Source organism: Mirounga angustirostris, unplaced genomic scaffold (assembly GCF_029215605.1).
Source record: "Mirounga angustirostris isolate CCGP_5_RB_7025 unplaced genomic scaffold, mMirAng1.0.hap1 SCAF_4, whole genome shotgun sequence".
NCBI classification, from domain to species: domain Eukaryota; kingdom Metazoa; phylum Chordata; class Mammalia; order Carnivora; family Phocidae; genus Mirounga; species Mirounga angustirostris.
In genome coordinates, this window is record NW_026991712.1 from 59882014 (window position 1) to 59901472 (window position 19459).

At 41.1% G+C, this 19459-nt stretch overlaps 1 protein-coding gene across 1 annotated transcript in view; it reads right to left on the bottom strand.

The window, feature by feature from the left end:
• Positions 1 to 11018, bottom strand: part of KCNB2 (potassium voltage-gated channel subfamily B member 2) — a 400876-nt gene extending 389858 nt beyond the window's left edge. Inside the window, exon 1 of the mRNA XM_045896399.3 lies at positions 10374 to 11018. The gene's annotated coding sequence lies outside the window, so the exon portion shown is untranslated. The remainder of the gene's footprint in view (positions 1 to 10373) is intronic.
• Positions 11019 to 19459: the final 8441 nt, after the last annotated feature.

Below are 19459 nucleotides of genomic sequence, written 5' to 3' on the forward strand. Positions count from 1 at the left end.
GGTGTAGGGAATGGTCCTGTCCATTGTGCCTGAAACCCTGCATTTATGATGTGACCATCACATGATTTCCTGACAATAGACACCCATGTCTAAACTAGTCTGGACTCCTGCTAGCCCCATACAATAGACTTCTTTCTAAATTCTTAAGTGTCCACAAACCATAGCATTTGAGCCTATGGGGCTGGATCTTCCTAATCCTGCCTGCCCCGTCTGCCCCTACCTGTCTGAGTCTCAAATATTGCCTGTTCCCAGACTCCCCTCCCCATAATTTGACTGGGGCTTCTGCCAGTACTCCAGAGATCTAACTTCCTGCCCACTTGGACTGCCACCAGCCATCCATCTCTGGCTTTTCCAGATGCCACGTGTGCCTACCTGCCTGATTTCCTCTTAGGACCAGCTTACCTGGACCCTGACATGACTGAGCGCCCACTATTAGAAAACAGGAGGAGGGAGTGGAAAAAGAAGCAAAGAACTCAAGTCCTGGAGTCCGCAACAAACAAACCAGGTGACCAGAAACAGAGCATAAAGGTATCTGTGGGTAATAATGGCGGCATAATGTCTCAAGTCCCCCACTTTAGCACACCACAGCCCACATGCGGCTCCTCACTCCACAAGTGTCACCCTCACCCATTCATTTCCAGCAGCCTTGCCTTTGCCCCGCACTTTCGCTTCCAAATAGCAAGAATCCCCAATCGTCTGGACCTAGGACAGACTCACTGCCCTTGCCACTGAAGAGGGATCTGGGGGGTTCTTTGTTTGTTTCTAGATAGACTATAAGCACTGTGAGGATAATGACCAATTTTGTTTAATCTGGTGACCTAGAAGAGTGCTTTACCTATGAAAAGTGCTTAACAAATATTTGCTAAGTGCATGTCTTTAAAAAGCTGGCTACAATTTTGAGACAGTTGGGCTATGAGAAAGCAATAAGTCCTTTTAGAGAAAGAACTACGGCTTTGTTTTGGAAAAAAAATAAAACCATAATGGACTGTGTGGCTATTACAGGCAAGTCCCTTTGTAGACCTGCACACTGAGTCCACTGCACCTTGAGAAAGGATAGAGGGGAAATCCTAGATGAAGAGATGTGAGGAAGAGCCGAGGGGAAGAGAAAGGCCTAGCAAACGGCTTGTATCTGGGCTGGTGAGCAAACCCCCATGGTAAGGAATGGTAAAGACAGTTCTAGAAGCATCGACATCTAACATTCAATTAGAACTAGTTTCTTGTCTTTGGTAGAATTACCATCCTTTATCCCAAAACACTCAGCCAGAGTCCATTATGTATAAGAGCCTTACACCAGTGATGCTTTAGGGAACTAAGGAAGACTATGCTAGTCCCAGAAGTCTGGATGGAGAGCCAATTAGAAGACAGGAGTGAGGTGGGGCCATGCCATGCACAGAATAGATTAACTGGAGAGTGAATGTAATTCAAGCCCTTTCCTCCCTAATTTACTCTGGAGGAAGATGACTACAGCAGGAATGGGCTAATTGTCTAAATTTATGCTTCACTTTTGTAAGAGAGAACTGTCTCTGGGAAGCTCTTATTGACCCAGGGATTGCATTTCCCAGCCCCCCTGCATTCTAGGGGGGCCATCCGACTAGTTTTCATCAGCAGATTATAAGCAGGAGTGTTGCTGTCATCATTTCTGAGCCAAGATGTTTAAGAAGTAGATATGCATTTTCAATTCTCCCTTTCTCCCCACATAAACACCTCTCCTCATTTGATATGTGGGTGAGAAACTTTTATATTATGTCAAGCCACTAACATTTCAGTTTGTTATAGCAGCTGGCATCATCCTAACTCATTCTGAAGCTAATACCTTGAAGTGGGTGCTGCCTTTATAAAAATCTAAATACGTAGCGTGGGCATCAGTCAGGTGACAGCGAGAGGAGACTGGAGGCCTGGAATCCTCCTCGGCCCTGGCAAAACTGCACTAACTCCAGAGGAAATGGCCGGAAAGAGCCAGAATGCTTGTGTGTGATGGTTGTTTCTCACCGCCTACAGCAAGGTGTTATAAGATAATGGATGAGCTCAGGAAATGATTGGCTGGTTTGAGAACAGAGATAAGGGCAAATAGCCAAACTCTTAGAAATCCAAGACTATGAAGCTGCAACAGTACATTGCTTCAGGGACTCTAAGAGTGAGGAATAACACCGAAAATGGATTCGAATAACAGATACCTATTTTTGACAAAATGACTCAGCCTTGCAACAAAGATCTGATTCATAAGTCACCCAACCACCCATGGCTATTCTTTCAGATGACCTCAAAGTAACCACTTGAGACATGGTGTTGAGACATGAGCAAAGAAATGAAGCAGGTTCAAGAATTATGAATAGGAAAGAATTTTCAATGTAGTTAGTAGTGTAACTGACACAAAGCAAATACATTAAAAACCTATGAAGATTTTAAGGGAATTGTATTGTCAAAGAAATTAGGAGCCTGGCCTAAGGAAAAAACAAACAGTGACTATAAAACATCCTCTAAGGCACCCAAACTTGGACCAGCAAGAAGGGTGCTGAGAAGGTAATATAATTCCCAAGAAGGACATACTTCCCAATATCCATTTTGGATGTGTGTGTAATCGGTAGGGAAGAACCTTTCAGAGGGTGGCCAGGGCTACAGATAACAATGAAAAAAGTTATTCCAAGATAGAAAACACAGAGTCTAAAAAATAAAGAACTTCCCCTACTGCCAGGGCAGGAGGTCTTTGGCAATGTCTAGCAGGATTTCTTCCATGTCATGGGCCAATGACTGCATCTCCCATTCTTCCCTTTTCCAAATGGGAATTTTTGAATACAATTATTCTACACCTGATCCATCATTATGTCATGGGAGGGCAATAACCTGTCTTTCAGTATAAAGGTTTCTGGACAATGAGGAGCCATATCCAGATTTAAGGGGGAGGACTTAGCATCACCCTTACAGCCTGGACTTTGAGATGGACGCAATGATCAGGGGGGATTCAGGTAGTCTCCTGTGGCTGAGGTTTTGCTACATGTGGCCAGAGAAGCAGAATGTGATAGAAATAGCTGTTCAGCAAAATTTTGCTTTTCCTTCCATGATACAGAAATGTTGCTGGGGAGTGGCTAACCAGATATTAGATATTCCAGCCCTCTTTGTATATAGATGGAGTGATGTGATTCTCTCACCAAAAGAATGTGAATGGAGGCAAGGTGTGTCACTTCTTGGGTATTCATTCTCATCCATAACTCCCAGCTAGATGCAGAGAACTCCAAATCCCTAGAACTTTGCAAGAATATGGGTCCCCAAATCATTGCACAAAACACACACACACTGGACTCTTATGTGAGCAAAAAATAAACTTCTACTCTATTAATCACTGAAATACGGAATTTTAGTATAGAAGCTCATGTTACCACAACTAAGACAATGACCCTTGAAGAAGAAAGAGTGGGGTTCCAAGCCTGTTATTCCAACCCAGGTTGGGAGCTGAAAGACTTAGGGACACTTGGGTTACAAATGTTTGCCATGGGGAATTCAGACCCTCCTCTTCTTCACCATTTCTATTAAGATAAGTCCTGGACCTTATCCTACGTGTATGCCTCAACAGTCTCCCAACTAGTCTCCTGGGGTTCAATCTTTTCTCCTCTTAGCATCAATCTTCCTCATGCTAGCTCAGAGACTGTCCCCCACAAAAAGTGGACCATGTCACTCTACTTAAAATTGCAGTTAACCCCCACTGCCTGTCCCATAGGATAAGATCCAAGTGATAGAACACAACACCTTTCCCATTTAATCTCCAACCTTCTTCAACCTCATCTCCCCTCATTTCCCTGCAACTGACAATGTTGAGCCCCAATTACCAGCCAAGCCCTCTTTATGCCACTGCTTTGCAAATGCTGTTCCCTCTGCCTAGAATGTTCTCCATCTGCCTCCTTTTTAGCCTGGAAAATGCTTACTCATCTCTTAAAAATTACCTTAGTTGTCATTTCACCTGTGAAGTCTTGTCTGACACTCCCACATAGGAAATGGAATCCTGACATTTATGATCAGATCAGCCAGCCTCATATATTGCCTTTAAATTTATCTTCTTACTAAAAACTTAGAGAGTCCTGCTTTTTCAAAACAGCCCAGTGATGCATTAGAATGAGATTGGCTCCCTTCGGTGGGAGACTGTATCTGTAATCAGTGCTGTTGAATGAGATTAACTCAGTCTTTTGGGTGAGTTTTCTACAACTGTGAAATATTTGGAGGGCAAGGCCCAGGAATACCAGAAACCCCATAACATGTACAGAAATCCTGCACCCCCTAAGTTTTACACTACTGATCAGACACACACGTACACGAAAAACTTGCTTGTGAGTATCTGTGATGAGATCTTAACCCTGTGATACAAAAAGTATTTTCTGCATGGGCATTTTCTAGGAAAGTACCATATTTGGAACTTCACCAAGATTTGCTCATCATTTTGGAGAGTCATGTCACCAGCTAGAATGATGCTCACGTGAACTCATTCACTAATACAGTACACCCACATGTTTGCAATCGTAACTGTCACATGCCATGCATGTATTTACTTCATTCTTATTTCAAAAACGCCAAATATACAAAAGTGTCACCAATATTCAGTTGAATGTTTTCTCTTAAATCCAAGTTTATGCATTTTAGTAGCAAGCATGTGACTACTTTAGTACCTCTCAGGATAGCTATGCCTGAGCATATGCAAACTCATATACCTACAGGTTTATCGTAAGCAGCTTGCCTTTGATTTCTGGCTTCTCTTACAGAGAAAGAACTTACTGATTTTTCTAAATATTACGTTTGAAGGTAGGTTATATTATCTACAAATACCATTTCAGGAAAGTAAAAGGGACATTACAAAACCCTGCTTACTAAAAGGGGACACTGGGTCTAATTGAGGAGTGAATCACGACTACATCCATCTAGGAACTCAGAACAATCACATTTTTTTACTCTCGGGATGCTTCTGTCAGGCAACTACTCCATTGAATTGCCATTCTGCTCTGCCAACAGCATTTATGACATTTTGTTATGATTTACTTGTCTGCATGTGCAGGCTGTGAGTGCATGCTGTCTGATTCATATTTATGTCCCCAGCACCTAGCCTAGGGCTTGGCACCAAGAAAGGAGCTCAGCAGATATCCTGAGGATGAAACACCAAATGAGAATCCTAAGGAGGTCGGCAGTCCCTGGCTCTTCTGATAGATCTCTGAATCAATTATTCACTATTTTGCCTATACCAAAATTATTAAGCTTTCTTTATTCTGCCTAACGTGAAAGTGAGTTAGGTACGAACTCAATTTTCTCTCTTCCTTGTAGGCCCAGGCAGTACCATGTTCACCTTTGTATCCCCGAAGAGCCCTGCGCAGAGGAAGCAGTCAATAAATATTATTTAAAGCAAATTATTCCCCAGGAATATTGTTATACATATGGTTATGTTTTTAGTACTAGTATTACTATACTTTGGGTATACTACTGATTTTAAAAAAGGGCATTTGTGGATTGGGCTAGAGACTTAAACATCAAAAGAGTACTGCTTCTCTAAATGCAATACAGGTTCCAAAAAAAACCCAAACCTTTAAAATCAACTTATAAGCTATAAGCCAATTCTAGGTTGAGAGTTGTCTACACAATATGCGACTGAGCTTATGAGACCTAAGATCTGTGGGAAAAATTAAAATGTTCATCATGAGGATGATGAGTATCTAAATATTTAATTATATGGCATCCTTCAGGGAATATTTGGCCATTTTATCCTCCAAATTTAATCCAGGTGGTATTTTTCACATAACCAGAAGCCATGGCTATTTAGAAAGAACTTTACCTCAAATAATACGGAAGCTTTCCTTGATGAAAATCTCAGTAATTTATAACTTGATTTATGCTTTCACAATTATATTATAGTTGTCATTTAATAAAATAAATGCATTCCAGACAATATACTAGAAAGTAAAACTGTTAAGTGACTGTATTCCAATTTCCATAATATATGGGAGGTACATTTTACAGAGGAAAATATGGGGACACAGGTAAAAGAAAATTATATATTGGAAAACTAATAATTTTTCTTTTAACATATGAACATATAATTCTAAAAATAATAAATTAAAATTATTTATAATACTTTATTCAAAACAATTCACAAAAGTTTTTAAAAACTGGAAATGAAAATAAAATAATCTATCATTTGAAATTGGCTAGTCAGTCATCTCTCAGCCAGCTTTATTCTCTGTGGTCACTCTAAAAGCAGTACTTTCTAATGTTTTAGCATTCTGATAACAGTCTACCCAACTTTTAAAGATCAGCCTCCAGGTAACCTAGCTTCTTATTTCAAATTTATGTTGAAAACTTTGGGGTTTTCACCTACTGAAAGTCCCTTTTTGACCTTTTCCAAGCATCCCTGTAATCAGAACTATGGTCGTATACTTTAATGGGAAGATAGAGCTTCAAATAAATCTAGAAGCTGCAAACATGTTTTTTTTACTCTGTCTGGGATCACCCTTAATACTTCTTAATATCATAGTGGTTAAGTAGAGCCAGCATGCCCGAGTTCAAGTTTGTATCATTTACTTCCTATGTCACTTTATACAAAAAGTCTCTGTACCTGAATTTTCATTTCTGTGTAATGAAGAGGATTAGTGATAGCTGCCTCATAGGGTGGTTGTGAGACTATTTAATATTTGTAAAACACTGAAAACATTTCCTGGCCAAAGTGCTTGTTATAATAATAATAGTAAAAAGAAATTTATTTTGTTTATATAAATAAAATAATCACAATATAATTATTAAAATTATTAAAATATAAATATTTATAATAATGTTTTAATTTAATTTCAATTTAAAGAGTAATCACTTTAATAAAAGTTGTTATTGTTTTTTAATAATTCCCCAAAGCATAGACTGTGACAAATTTTCATGATCCTCTTCATGATTTGCCTTAATTAATTTATTAAGTATGAAACTGTTAAAAGCATGTCTATATGCCAGAGATCTCTGATTTTTTTTTTTTTAAAGATTTTATTTATTTATTTGAGAGAGAGGGAATGAGAGACAGAGAGCATGAGAGGGAGGAGGGTCAGAGGGAGAAGCAGACTCCCCGCCGAGCAGGGAGCCCGATGCAGGACTCGATCCCGGGACTCCGGGATCATGACCTGAGCCGAAGGCAGTCGCCTAACCAACTGAGCCACCCAGGCGCCCGAGATCTCTGATTTTGAACTACATATGTGATTCTTCGATTAGTTATATATTCAAGTTTTATTCTCTACACTTTAAAAAATCCTTGAGGGGCAAGGACCATGTCTTTTATCTATCTGTTTTATTCTGGTTACATTCCAATCAAGCACTCTTCTCTTTATATACACTTAACGAGTAATAAATGAATTAATGAATGAGTGAGTAGATACATGACATTAAAGGTACAGGCAGGTACAATTCAATCTACAGGAACAGCTACTTTTCCCTTAAAGATAATATGAAAGAAAAATAAAAAGATAATATGGTAGGGTTTGGCTTACACAGGCCAAGGAGTCTCTGGTCACACACACTAGACCTTTTGCTCGACAGCCTGGGCTTATAGTAAAGAACTGGTGGGAATTTATATTTAAGAAGCACAAAGAGGAAACAACCACTGAACAAGAAGGGACTATAGATCTAGACTATGAAGATACTTGTAGTATATAACTAAAAAATTTAAGACTGTTCTGCTCTATAAAGTTTATCTTATCACTTTGGGAGTAACAAGGTCGTAAGCTCTTACCTTAAAAAATACTCCGAAAAAATACTGAACTTAAAAAATATCACTTATAATACATGCTTACTCTTCTCTGAAACCTTTGTGAAAATAATAGGCATTGTGACTTTATGCAGAATCCACTTGATGAATATAAGCAAATCTCAAATAATTTTACATTCTGAAGTAAACAGAGTATCTTAACCTTATGCAGTTACCTTAAAAATGTTACATGAGAAGATGTCCTATCAACTTTAAGGAATTTAGTCTCTAAGGGATAGCACATTTCAGATAACAAATTACTTCTTTATAATTCCTCAAGGAAAAAATGCATGAGGTTAGAATGAATAGATTTTGTAGCTCTCCTAGATTTTACCAGTAATTTGGTCTACTTTCATAGTATGTACACACATATCCCAATCTCCCTAGAATACCATTTCAAAATGACAAATATAAATTGAAGAAAAAATATCTTTTCCATGCTTAATGAAGATTTTCCACAGATATACAGGCAGGTATGCAAAAAGAACCTGGGCAGAGATTATTTTGAGTTACCAGGAAATGTGACCGAAAGCCTGTCCTGCCACTGCATTTTTTCTCGCTGTCTCGCTTTTGCTACCATACTGGAAATGAGTAGCGTGAGGTCATGCTCACAATGAGTTGCTCCATGGTGTCAACGAGGAAACTTTAAAAGCCAAACAGCTAGGATTAGATAAGGTAATAATTTTCACTACTCCCATCTGAATATTCAGTAAACATGCATGCCTGGAAAGTTCAACCGTGGGATTTGGAGAAAAGTGAAATTGGAAATAGTTTAAAATGACACATGGATTGATGCTACTTAGAAAAACATCAGAGAAAAAGAAAAGACAGACACTAGGATTCTCAAGGTGGCAGGCAATGGAGTTATTTTTTGGAGTTGGTGTGTGTGTTTGTGTATGAGGGAGATTTGGAAGCACTACCCTGGAGAAGGAATGGTGAAGGTTAAAAGGAGGAAGAAAGCAAAGAGAACTGCCAACTGATTCACTCCTTTCTCCAAGAGTCTGTGCTGTGCCAGAAAAGGAAAAAGAGTGCATTAGACGGAATGCTATTCATGGTAAACAACTGGTCTGAACCCGACAGCAAGAGGGAGGGGATTATAGTATTCACTCTGTGGAGGCATATTCATTCTTTTAGGTGCAGAGGATACTTTTTATTCGGTGGAGAAAAAAAGTTATTTATACACAGTACCCTCAATATTCTCAGAAACTCTACGCAGCCACACAAGGAAGCAAGCACATTATTTATGCCCTACATTAAAAACACCACCCCTAGCAGCAATTAAATGCACATATGCATACATAATGGGCCAGATTACTCAACTGTTTAAGTTTTGGTTAATTTAAGAATCAAAAATCTTTAGTTTAGATGTCTATTGATCTAATTCATGTCTTACAAGTAAGCTTTGGACAACTTTATATTTATTCACATACACACAACACTCTCTCTCTGAAGAGTGAAATAAAGTAAAACTTCAATACATATATACATACATTTTTTTTAATGTTACCCTCTTTTTTGGAAATCTTTCCTGGAAGTTATGCAGTATTGACAAGGTGGCCTTCAGATTTTTGACCAGAATTTACCTTTCTCTTGTCTTCTGAAATGTAATATCTCAATTGATGTTTATTGATAATCATACCAAGAGACCACTGTCCCACACAATGCCACACATTTAGAAACAATAACAAATTCCTACTTCTCTTTTGCGCTGAGAGTAAAAAATCAAATCCCAACAAAATCCAGCAACCAGTGCAAAAACAGAAATGTGAAATGCTATTTAAAATATTGACATTATTGCATAACTTGATTAGAAGGACTGTTGAACCTGCATGAAATAAACCCAGTGTACATCTGTGCATCCTAAATTTTCCAGTGTAATCTTGCATCTATGATTCTATCACTTGTGCAGTCATAAATGATGTATAAATGCCATGTTTGTGCACACTGCACACTGACAATTTTTATGAATGAATACACAAAAATGCTTAGAATTCCAGAAAATGGATGGCAGCATACCGTTTTGAAAACGGTCATTTAGCATTGGAAGCAAACGATGAGTGAAATGGTCGGTGTCTTCTGGTGCCACTGAGAGCAACTGTGTTCTCAAGTCCTCTAGCAGAGTGTGTTGGAAACAGCCATGAAGCTCTTTCCTTAGAGACTCGTTCTCCCTCTCAGGAACCTTGCTACAGAACGGAGAACGCGCACAGCGTGAAGGATAAGATGCATGCACGTCTCTGTGCTGAGCACTGTTCATACATCAGAGACATCACACTCCCTAAATCCGGTCCCACAAGTGTGTGCATGTGAGTGTGGCATTTACCAACAAATGAACAGAAGGCAACAAGAGCTCGTCTCCTAGAAATAACATTCCCCATCCCTCCCCAGGCAGGCTGCTCAGAACCTTTTCAGGGGCTGACGCTGGAGTGCCTTCCCCACGGGGACGGAGCCTTGCAGTAACAGCCCTCTCAGGGCTAAGTCAGCTTCAGCTTTGTGTGTGTAAGTCCACTCGGCGCCATATGGCAGTTTCCAATTCCTTTAGCAACTCAAGTCTGGCTAGGCTGCCCGCGATGATTCATTCTTAAAGGAAGACCCCTTCGGGGAGCAGCAATGCCCCTTCACTTACCTAGCTCCCACAGACCCCGCTCAGCAGGCGGCACGGGCTCGGGCGCCACCGAGGGTTGTGGGATTCCCCGCTCCCTCCGGGGCTCCTCTCCCTGCGACGGTCCCCTTCGCCAGTGATCTGTCGCTGGAAATCCCCCTCCCCTCCGCGGAGAGGAGGGTCTCCCCGGCTGGCTGGAGCTCCTGGCGTTTTCCCCCCTCTCCTCACATCCCTGACTGTTCACGGTCTCTAGCAGGAAAGCTCAAAGGAGAGGCGGCGGGAGGAAGCTAAGGTATCCTTAAAACGAACAACAATCTTCATCGATCTTCGCCCCCTTCCCCACGCGGGCCCCCATCCCCCTGCCGCCGCCGCCGCCGCCCAGACAGGAGAGGGCTGGGGTAGAAAAGGAAAAATCGAGCGGGGCTAAGCTCGCCCCGCGGAAGGAGCCGGGAAGGCGAGCGGCGCGGGCCGGAGAGTTGCCGCTCGCTCGGGCTGCCGGCGGAGAGGTGGCGGCGGTCAGCGGGGGCGGAGGGTGGTGGGTGCTTGGTGGGTGTGTGTCTGTGGCGGAGCCGGGGAGAGGCTGGGCGCGGGAGGCGAGGCAGGGCGCTCGGGGGCGCCGGGCCGGCGCGCACACCCGCCCGCGGCCACCCCGCCTCGCGCTCCGCCTCCTCCCGCGCTCCGCGCACCCGCGGGCTGGAGGGGCCGCCGCCGCCGCCGCCTCCTCCTCCTCCTCCTCCTCCTCCTCTTCCTCCTCCTCCTCCTCCTCCTCCTCCTCCTCTTCCTCCTCCCGGGCGCTCGCGGCTCTCGAGGTGGGCGGCAGGCCCGCGTGGCGGGGCTGGGCGGCCGGCTGGGCACCTCCGGGGACGGCCCGGCTCGGCCTCGCGGGGCGGGAGCTGTGCGCCCGGCCTGGGACAGCGCCCCGAGCCCAGGGCGCGGCCGGGGCGCGGGCGAGCGGGCGGGCGCCGCCCACACCTCGGCGGGCGCCTCCCTCTCCTCGGGCGCGCCCGCAGCTCCCTGGGGCCCCGGGCCCGGCTCCACACCCACCTGCTTCCCTCTGTGGCTCCCGCTCTGCGGAGCAGGAGGGTCCGCGTTCGGCGGGCGCCGCGCAGCCGGAGGTGGGGAAAGCCTGGGGTGCCCCGCCGACGAGCGCTGTGGTGGCTTCGCGGGATTCCCTGGGCCCTTGTGCTTCCAGCTGCTGGGCTCTCCCCACGCCCGCCCTGACGCGACCTTGACGCGGGGCCCGCTACTCGACCCCGGGGACCTGGGGTGAGGAGAGATCGCTCCTGAGTAATAGGGCCCGGAGTATTTTCCCGGAGGAGTGCAGGGCTAACCGGGAGCGCAGATGGGATCTGACTTTCCTCCCAGCACCTCCAGCTCCGTTCAGGGGCCGTAGCCAGCCCCCGTAATCCCTCTTGCCTGGGTTTGAGGGAGAAGCCGGGTGGGTTGGTGGCAGCCTTTAGTCTTGCTTCCCACGGGGGCGCTATTCGTACTCTGTCTTGCTTTCTTTTGCCCGCTCTCCCTGCGATCCGGAGAATTTGTGCCTAGTTCCTCCTCGGCGAGGCCGCCTGGTGGACACCCAGACCTTTCCTTACCTTCAGGGCGCGGTAAAGACAGGATGAACTTGAATAATAACATCACTGGGCTCTCCGGTTCCCTGACCCGTGTGCTCTTAACGGGCACAGTTAGAGGGGGTTTTAGGAAAACAAAGTAGCTTAAAACACCCTATAAAAAGGGCCATGATAGTATATTTAAAGCTGGGACTCCCTTCTGAGTTTCTTTAGGCCAAGAAAGATGGCTCTTGAAGAGAGTCGAAGTGCACTCAGTTTTAAATAGAACTCATTTAGTCCTTGCTTCTGTTTTAGTGGCCCTGCGGTGTACTGGGAAGCACTATCATCTAGGGATCTCTACACCTTGATTTCCCGCCCCTCCATAGGCCTTACTTTGTGGAGGGTGTTTGTTTTTTTCGAGGTCCCGGATGTTGGGCAGGATGTTTGGTGTAGAAGTTGGCCTTTCACACGCCATCACCCTCCGCCCAGGACCTGTCCTGGTCCTTTGCTCTTCTTGAGGCTTCTCAAGTATGACTACTAAGAAGAGAAAGAGGACTTCCAGATTCCTACACCTTTAACACCAACCCTGACCTGTTTCCGAGCTTCAGCTGCACATTTCCAGGGACCTGCAGGATATCCGCTCCTGCGCCTACGGTCTTTCCACCTTCCAATACCTTTCTCGTGCTTTCTGCAGATTGGTCTTCTCCAAGCACAATCCTGACCATCTCATTTCCCTGATCACAAAGGTTCCCTAGTTCCCCATTCCCTACCAGTGTCTGTATACCTGTGCCCTTGCATGTGGAAATCTCTCTTTCTAGGACGCCCCTCTCCCCTTCTCAAATCCAAAATCATTCCAGCATTTCAGATCCCACTTCAAGCTCTGTCTCCTCCAACTCTTCCCCTTTGATTTATAGCACATGGTTGGAGCTATCTTTTTAAAGACATATCACCTTCCAACTTCCTCCCCCTGTAGAGGTCTTACTGTTTAAGTAAGTTTCTCCAGGGTAGATTCCATATCACTTTGTTTGCATTCCTTACATTTAACCCAAAGCCACGTGTGTAAGAGACACCTATTTATACACCAAACATTTATTTTGCAACTTCTCTCAGGCACTCTTTGTTAAACGAATAGAATTTATATAATATTTGAAGTTCACAAAAACCACTTAAGATTCACTTGAGGTGTGCCTAAAGTTAAGTGGTATCATCTTTCATAAGTTTTAGAGGTGGTGAAAATCCCCTTACTTAGTAGCCTTACATCAACATTACTGGTCACTGTAGTAAGAATTTAGTAATTCGTTAATTTTTTTTTTTTTACTTTAAATTTCCATTAGAGTTTAGAAATCCAAATCCATTGTCCTACTAAGTGATCATTTGTCAAGAGATCAGATTATCTATGGGCTGAAAGACATTGCTGTTGTACCCATTTTGTGGAAGTAGGGTGCTAGGAATAGCGTATCCATCATCCCTGAATTGTGTCTACAAGTATGCAATGCTATGGAAAAATGGTCTTTGGAAATAAAATCTAATTCTGCTTAATAAATTACTCATGGCCCAAAGAGGGTATGGAGAATAACCCCTAGTGTACAAATTGTTTGGAATAGCTGAGTTCTCCATATGCACAGCTTGAATTCCGTACGGCTACAACGGCTCTTGTGTTGATTATCACCACGTGGCTCTCCTGCCTTAGTATATACAGTTTTGTATTTTTTCAGTTGTTCTCCAAAGCAAAAATGAAAATGAACTAGCTGAAAAGTCAGACATGTTTTCACATTGCCCCTTAAGCCATTTATTTTTTTTTACACTTATTGATATTTATGGAAACATTTCTTTTGTATTTCAAGTTCTCAGATTTACCTTGAGTTTTGATAGAATTATATTAATAAAAAAGGAGATAAATGTTTTGTATGTCAAAATGCTTCCCTCATAATGCTTGGTAAAATAAATAACTTTCATGTAAGTTTAACTTGCAATAGTCTTATGCACATCAGCAGATAAAATTTAGATGAAGTGTTTCTTCATCCATCATAATGCTGGTGTATTTATATACACAAAAAAATATCAAGCATAATAGGTTTTGGTATTTTTTTATTGAATAAAGCATTTGAAATATTTAATCTAACCTGAATAACATCATTACTGACTACACTTTAATGTTTCAAGTTGGAATTTCACTGGCGAATTGACTTGCAGAGAGAGTCTGTATAGATTAAAGTAATAAAGGCTTGAGGATGAACATATTTTAAAATGTTAAAAGCATAAGGGTAAGAATTTATGGTTTGGGAGACTGAAGGATTAAAGTTGGACTTAAGTTTTTTTGAAAGGTCCAACTGAAAGAAGTGTATGACATACTGAGTAAAACCAAACAAAAACAAGTTCTAAAAGTACAATATTTAAAAATGATGCAAAGCCCATTAAAGGGGAAAATTTACAAACATTTATGTAAATGTGTGTGTGTGTGTGTATTCTGGAAGGATATACATGAACAAGTTAAAGAAATTATCTCTAAGAGTTTGAGATACAGGTTTTGTTTTATTTGGTATAACCTGATTATACCAAAAGATAGATGAATATTAATCTTATTTAAACATCAGCCCCATGAGGATACTACATTTTTAATCATAAATCAAATATATACATAGATTGAAACTATACTTTTTTAAAATAGGGGCTAATACTACTGTGGTGCTTATCATCATACAAGAAAGCAACCACTGAAGAATAATTGGAATTTACCACATTCTTAGACCTAATATGCTTTCTTCTGCCCTTCTGAAGGAAAATGTAGGAAAGCTGGGATGAATCCTAGCAGCCACTGAAATCCTACACTTGCACATTGCAGTGAAGGCTTGAAAAATAAATGAGCTGTCTGTGTGTTCTTCATTAAGGAGATAAGTACTATCTCATTGATTCTTTTGAATTTAGTTGAGACAGATTTGGCTGTCCTTTGAAGATTTAAAGTGAGAGATAAGCTATAGACTGACTGAATTTGTATTTTTTTTAACAGTTCTTATACTCAGCATGAACTTTTTGAAAGATGCCAGATGCTTAAACACAACATTTTCCTGCCATATAGTAAGTAGCATGAATGTAAGTACTGTGTTTGCATCCATCCTTAGTGATACTTCCAGACAGTATGAGTCTAGAACTTCGTTTCTTCGTAGGAATCTAAGAGGCTTAGGATGAGGGGTTTTGGGGCCAGTGAACTGCAAATTTCAAAAATATACTACTTAGGATCTGAAAGGTAACTGTTACTCTGAAACACAATGAAACAAGGATTGGATTCCTAGTTAGATCTTAGTCCTGTGTCTGTTACGTATTTGTGCTGTGTACTAAAAACAGGTAAGTTTTACCGAGACGTTTACCACACGGCAGGCACTGGGCTAAATTCTTTACAGGTATATGCTAATTGACTCCTGATAATATAGTTCTTTGAGGTAGGTCCGATCCTTATTATTCTATTTAAAAAAGGAAGTAAGTGAACTAGAGAGAATTTTTAAATTATTTGCCTAAGATCACACTGTCAGAACTGGAATTTGACTGAGGCAGTGTGACCTTAAAATTTTAGACTATGTTCCCGCTACCTCACCCCACATTGATACTACCTTTCTGCCTGTTTCACTAGGTTGTCTCAAGTTCATGTGCGAAAATATCGTATAAAATATTATTTTTAATTTTCAGGATGGAAATCTGGTTAAGATAAATGTGGGAGCTGCCAAACACCATCTACCTAAAGAAAAGAAAAGGAAAGAGAAGAGAAGAGAAGAATGTGTTCCTGATCCTAAGGGGGGATGGAGGTAGGACATACACCTTTTGTTTCCCCAATAGGTAGACTGAAGCTGCCCCACCCACACCACTCACTAGTTGTCTGCATGACATTTGTCAGAGATTTGACCTGACAAGCCTGGATTCATTTGGGATGAGGCATGTCGCCATGGACTAGGATAACGGCTTTCAGGCTTACATAGGGAAGGTACCCATGTGAATCACTCTCCACCCAAAAGGACTAAACAGCTCCATATTGTGAACATACCACCAGTGTGGTAGATCAGAAAGCTTCTGGGGCTCTTAGAATAATCTGGGTTTTGGGTAAGTAGGAAATGGAATAATCTCCAATAGTAGAGGAAGTACAACCAGTCACAAGTGAAAAGAGCGCTCTTTGCAAATACGAGGGCATTATTCTCAGCCCCAGACTTCACATCATTATAAGCAAAAAGTGCATATAATGATGTAAGATGTCTCTCATGGCCAGGCAAGGACCTTGTCTGTCAGAAGCCAAGATCACAACCACAACAAGCAAAATTAAATTAGTTACCCACAGTCTTTTCTGAAAAATTTCTGTGTAGATCTAGGACTCAACAAAGCAATTGGTTTTAAATTGTGGTAGATATTCTAGCAGTGCCTTTGTTCCCTTCTGAGAATAAAGCCTGAGCTGACAGAATATTCAACAGAGACAGACTTCCAATAGGTCCATGATTTCTCAAATGACAAAAAAATATGCTGCCATATTTCTTGGTCTTCCCAGTAATTGGCACTCTTGAACCTTTAAAACCTTCTTTGCAGTATCAAGCAGAAATATTAGTCATTACTAGGATCTGTAGCCTTAAAAGTATCATTTCTTACTCCTAATCAAGACCATGCTTTAACGTTTTGTTCTAAATAAAATATATTATGGTAATAAATGTAAAATCAGAGCTTTTTAAAAGCACCCTAACATTGTATATTCACTAAAATTACATCAAGAATTTAACATAGTAATTATTGAAAAGCATTAAGTATTAAAAATGAATAGATATAACTAGTGAAAATTGATAGACACTTATGAGAAGGAATACAAACTCAAATATAAGCACATTTTCGTTAAAATATATTACAGAAATGGAAGAATGATGTTTTTTTCAATAACTCTAACCTTCAGGTTGCTTAACTGCCAGCAAATTGTCAGTTTATGGAATTGAATAATATATGCTAATTATGGCACATATTCACTATTTTACTTCATATAATATATATTATTATGCCACATATATCATTTGAAGTTAAATATTGTCAATGTGCATTTTATGTGTTTGGTTCTATTTATTAATCTAATCCTTTTCAATAAAAAAAAAATGAAGACTTGTTTCAACAAACACGGTATGTTTTGGAACACAAGAACAAGTGACTTTGCCTGGAATTTAAAATATAGAAACAAAAATTTTGAAATGACTACTTCTTACACCCCCAGCCACCACCTCTACTCTATGCATAACTAAACCAGACCCAAGTAGGTCTTAGAATTTGTCTTATTTCATATTTGATTTAGCTAATCACATTGCTCACAGCGATGATCACACATGGGAGAAAAGATGGAAATTCAAACACGGAAATTCAGCCTGTTAAATCAGTCTAACTGGCACAAAAGCAATTTAATTGGACTTTCTGCTCCTGCTATAAGTCCCCTCACTGCCCTAGCTGTTGATCAGTTCACATGGCACTGCATTGACAGACATGTTGGCATCATTAAGGAAGTAAATCTTCATGAGCTTTAAGTTAGCGGTGACTCATCCCATCATATTCCTTTCTCCCACATAAGGAAGTGAGGGCAACAGAAAACTAACCTCTGCTGAGGACAGCAACAAAAACCGAAACCACATGTCTTCTGTGGTTCATGCTAATTGGAGTAGGGGGATAAAAATCTCATCTGCATTAGAGAATCCCTCTTGATCCCTCTTTCACTACTTGTGTTTCCCTCCAAAACTAGTCCCTGATATTAGCTGTGGGTGTGCATCCCTGGTACCAGGTGGGGTTAGCTAGTTAGAGTACACACAAAGAAGAGTGTGGCCTTCCCTTAGACTGTTTTGAAATTACCAAATGCAATCATTGTGACAACTGCCTTTGATAACAAGTGACACAAAAGAAATCTAGTGCAAGGCCCATCATATTCTCTATTACAGATTTCATTAATTTAAAACATTTCTAATTCTTATAGTCCCAGGAGAAAGCTTGAAAGTTCATCCTTTTGCACAAAGTTCATTTGAAATTTTGAAGGGCATCCTATAGGATATTATGAAATAATTGAAAAGAGTATGTTTCTATCTAATACATAAATTGAAATTTACCAGGGCACCTGGGTAGCTCAGTCATTAAGCGTCTGCCTTCAGTTCAGGTCATGATCCCAGGGTCCTGGGATCGAGCCCCGCATCGGGCTCCCTGCTCCTCAGGAAGCCTGCTTCTCCCTCTCCTACTCCCCTTGCTTGCGTTCCCTCTCTCACTGTCTCTCTCTGTCAAATAAATAAATAAAATCTTTAAAAATAAATAAATAAAATAAAATAATTTTTAAAAAATGAAATTTACCTATTAAGAACGACAAGCTCAAGAGAGCTTATTACCGGGCACAAGACTTTCAATACAGCTATACAGTAAGGTTATTGGCTTATGTAATTCTCTATGTTGCCTATGGCAATTACCAATAATTGTAGAACTAGAGATTAGCGCGCACACACACACACACACTTAAAAAAGTGGATAAATTGAATCAGCTGAAATGTGAATTCCGAGGAAGACACACTTTGCTGTCTCTTTACAGATCTCCAGTTTACTCCCTGAAGCATGAGACTTGAGTGCCCGTAGACAATATTATTGTTTGGCTCACAGAACTATGAAGTACTCCTGGCGTCCCCATTTGATAAATGTGGCTGTTGACATTAAATGCCTCTGTTAAGATTTGACCTGGAAAATTACAATCCACTCTGTACACTTTATTACCAGAAGAATGTGGCCAGCTGAGGGAATTTGGAAAAGAGTAACACAAATAATTACAGAGGAAAATAGGAAGAGGAACATTTAAATTGTACTACTAGAGTGAAATGATAAGGAAACAGAGATAGAGAAATCCCGTGTCTAAAAAGTGATCACAGAAGTAGGACTGGAGGTAACGTTGAGATAATAATCAGTGACTTAAGATAAATATCATCAAAGAATGAGGTTAAAGATAACTGCACTATTTTTAAAATATCATTTTACAAGATAGGGAAGGTTCTCAAAGTATTTAGTAAGCCCCTCTTTAAAACAAAAAAAAAAGTGAAACAAAACAAAAAAGATACTTAGACGTAAAGAATATAACTTGTTCATGATAAAGAGTAACTTTTCTCACACTCTTAAGTGAAAAAAAAAGTGCATTAGAGATTCTTTCCTAATAAAACTCACTAAGGCAATGGGCACCTAAGAACTGTGATACATTCTTTGATCAAATTTTTTTTTTAAATTTCTGTAGAGAGGGTGGGGACGGACAGAGGGAGAGGGAGAGAGAGAATCTCAAGCAGGCTCCATACCCAACATCTAGGCAGCCCAACCCTGAGATCATGACCTGAACTGAAATCAAGAGTCAGATGCTTAATGGATTGGGCCACCCAGGTGCCCTTCTTTGATCATTTAAATAATAAGGTACATTATATATCTTGGGGACCCATTTTATGTTGAAAATATGTAGTATATCAAGTAATAAACATTGACTTTGTTAAATATTTGGACTGCCTGTTCCATTTCTATATCCCAAAATTATTTATGATTTAGAGAATTAAA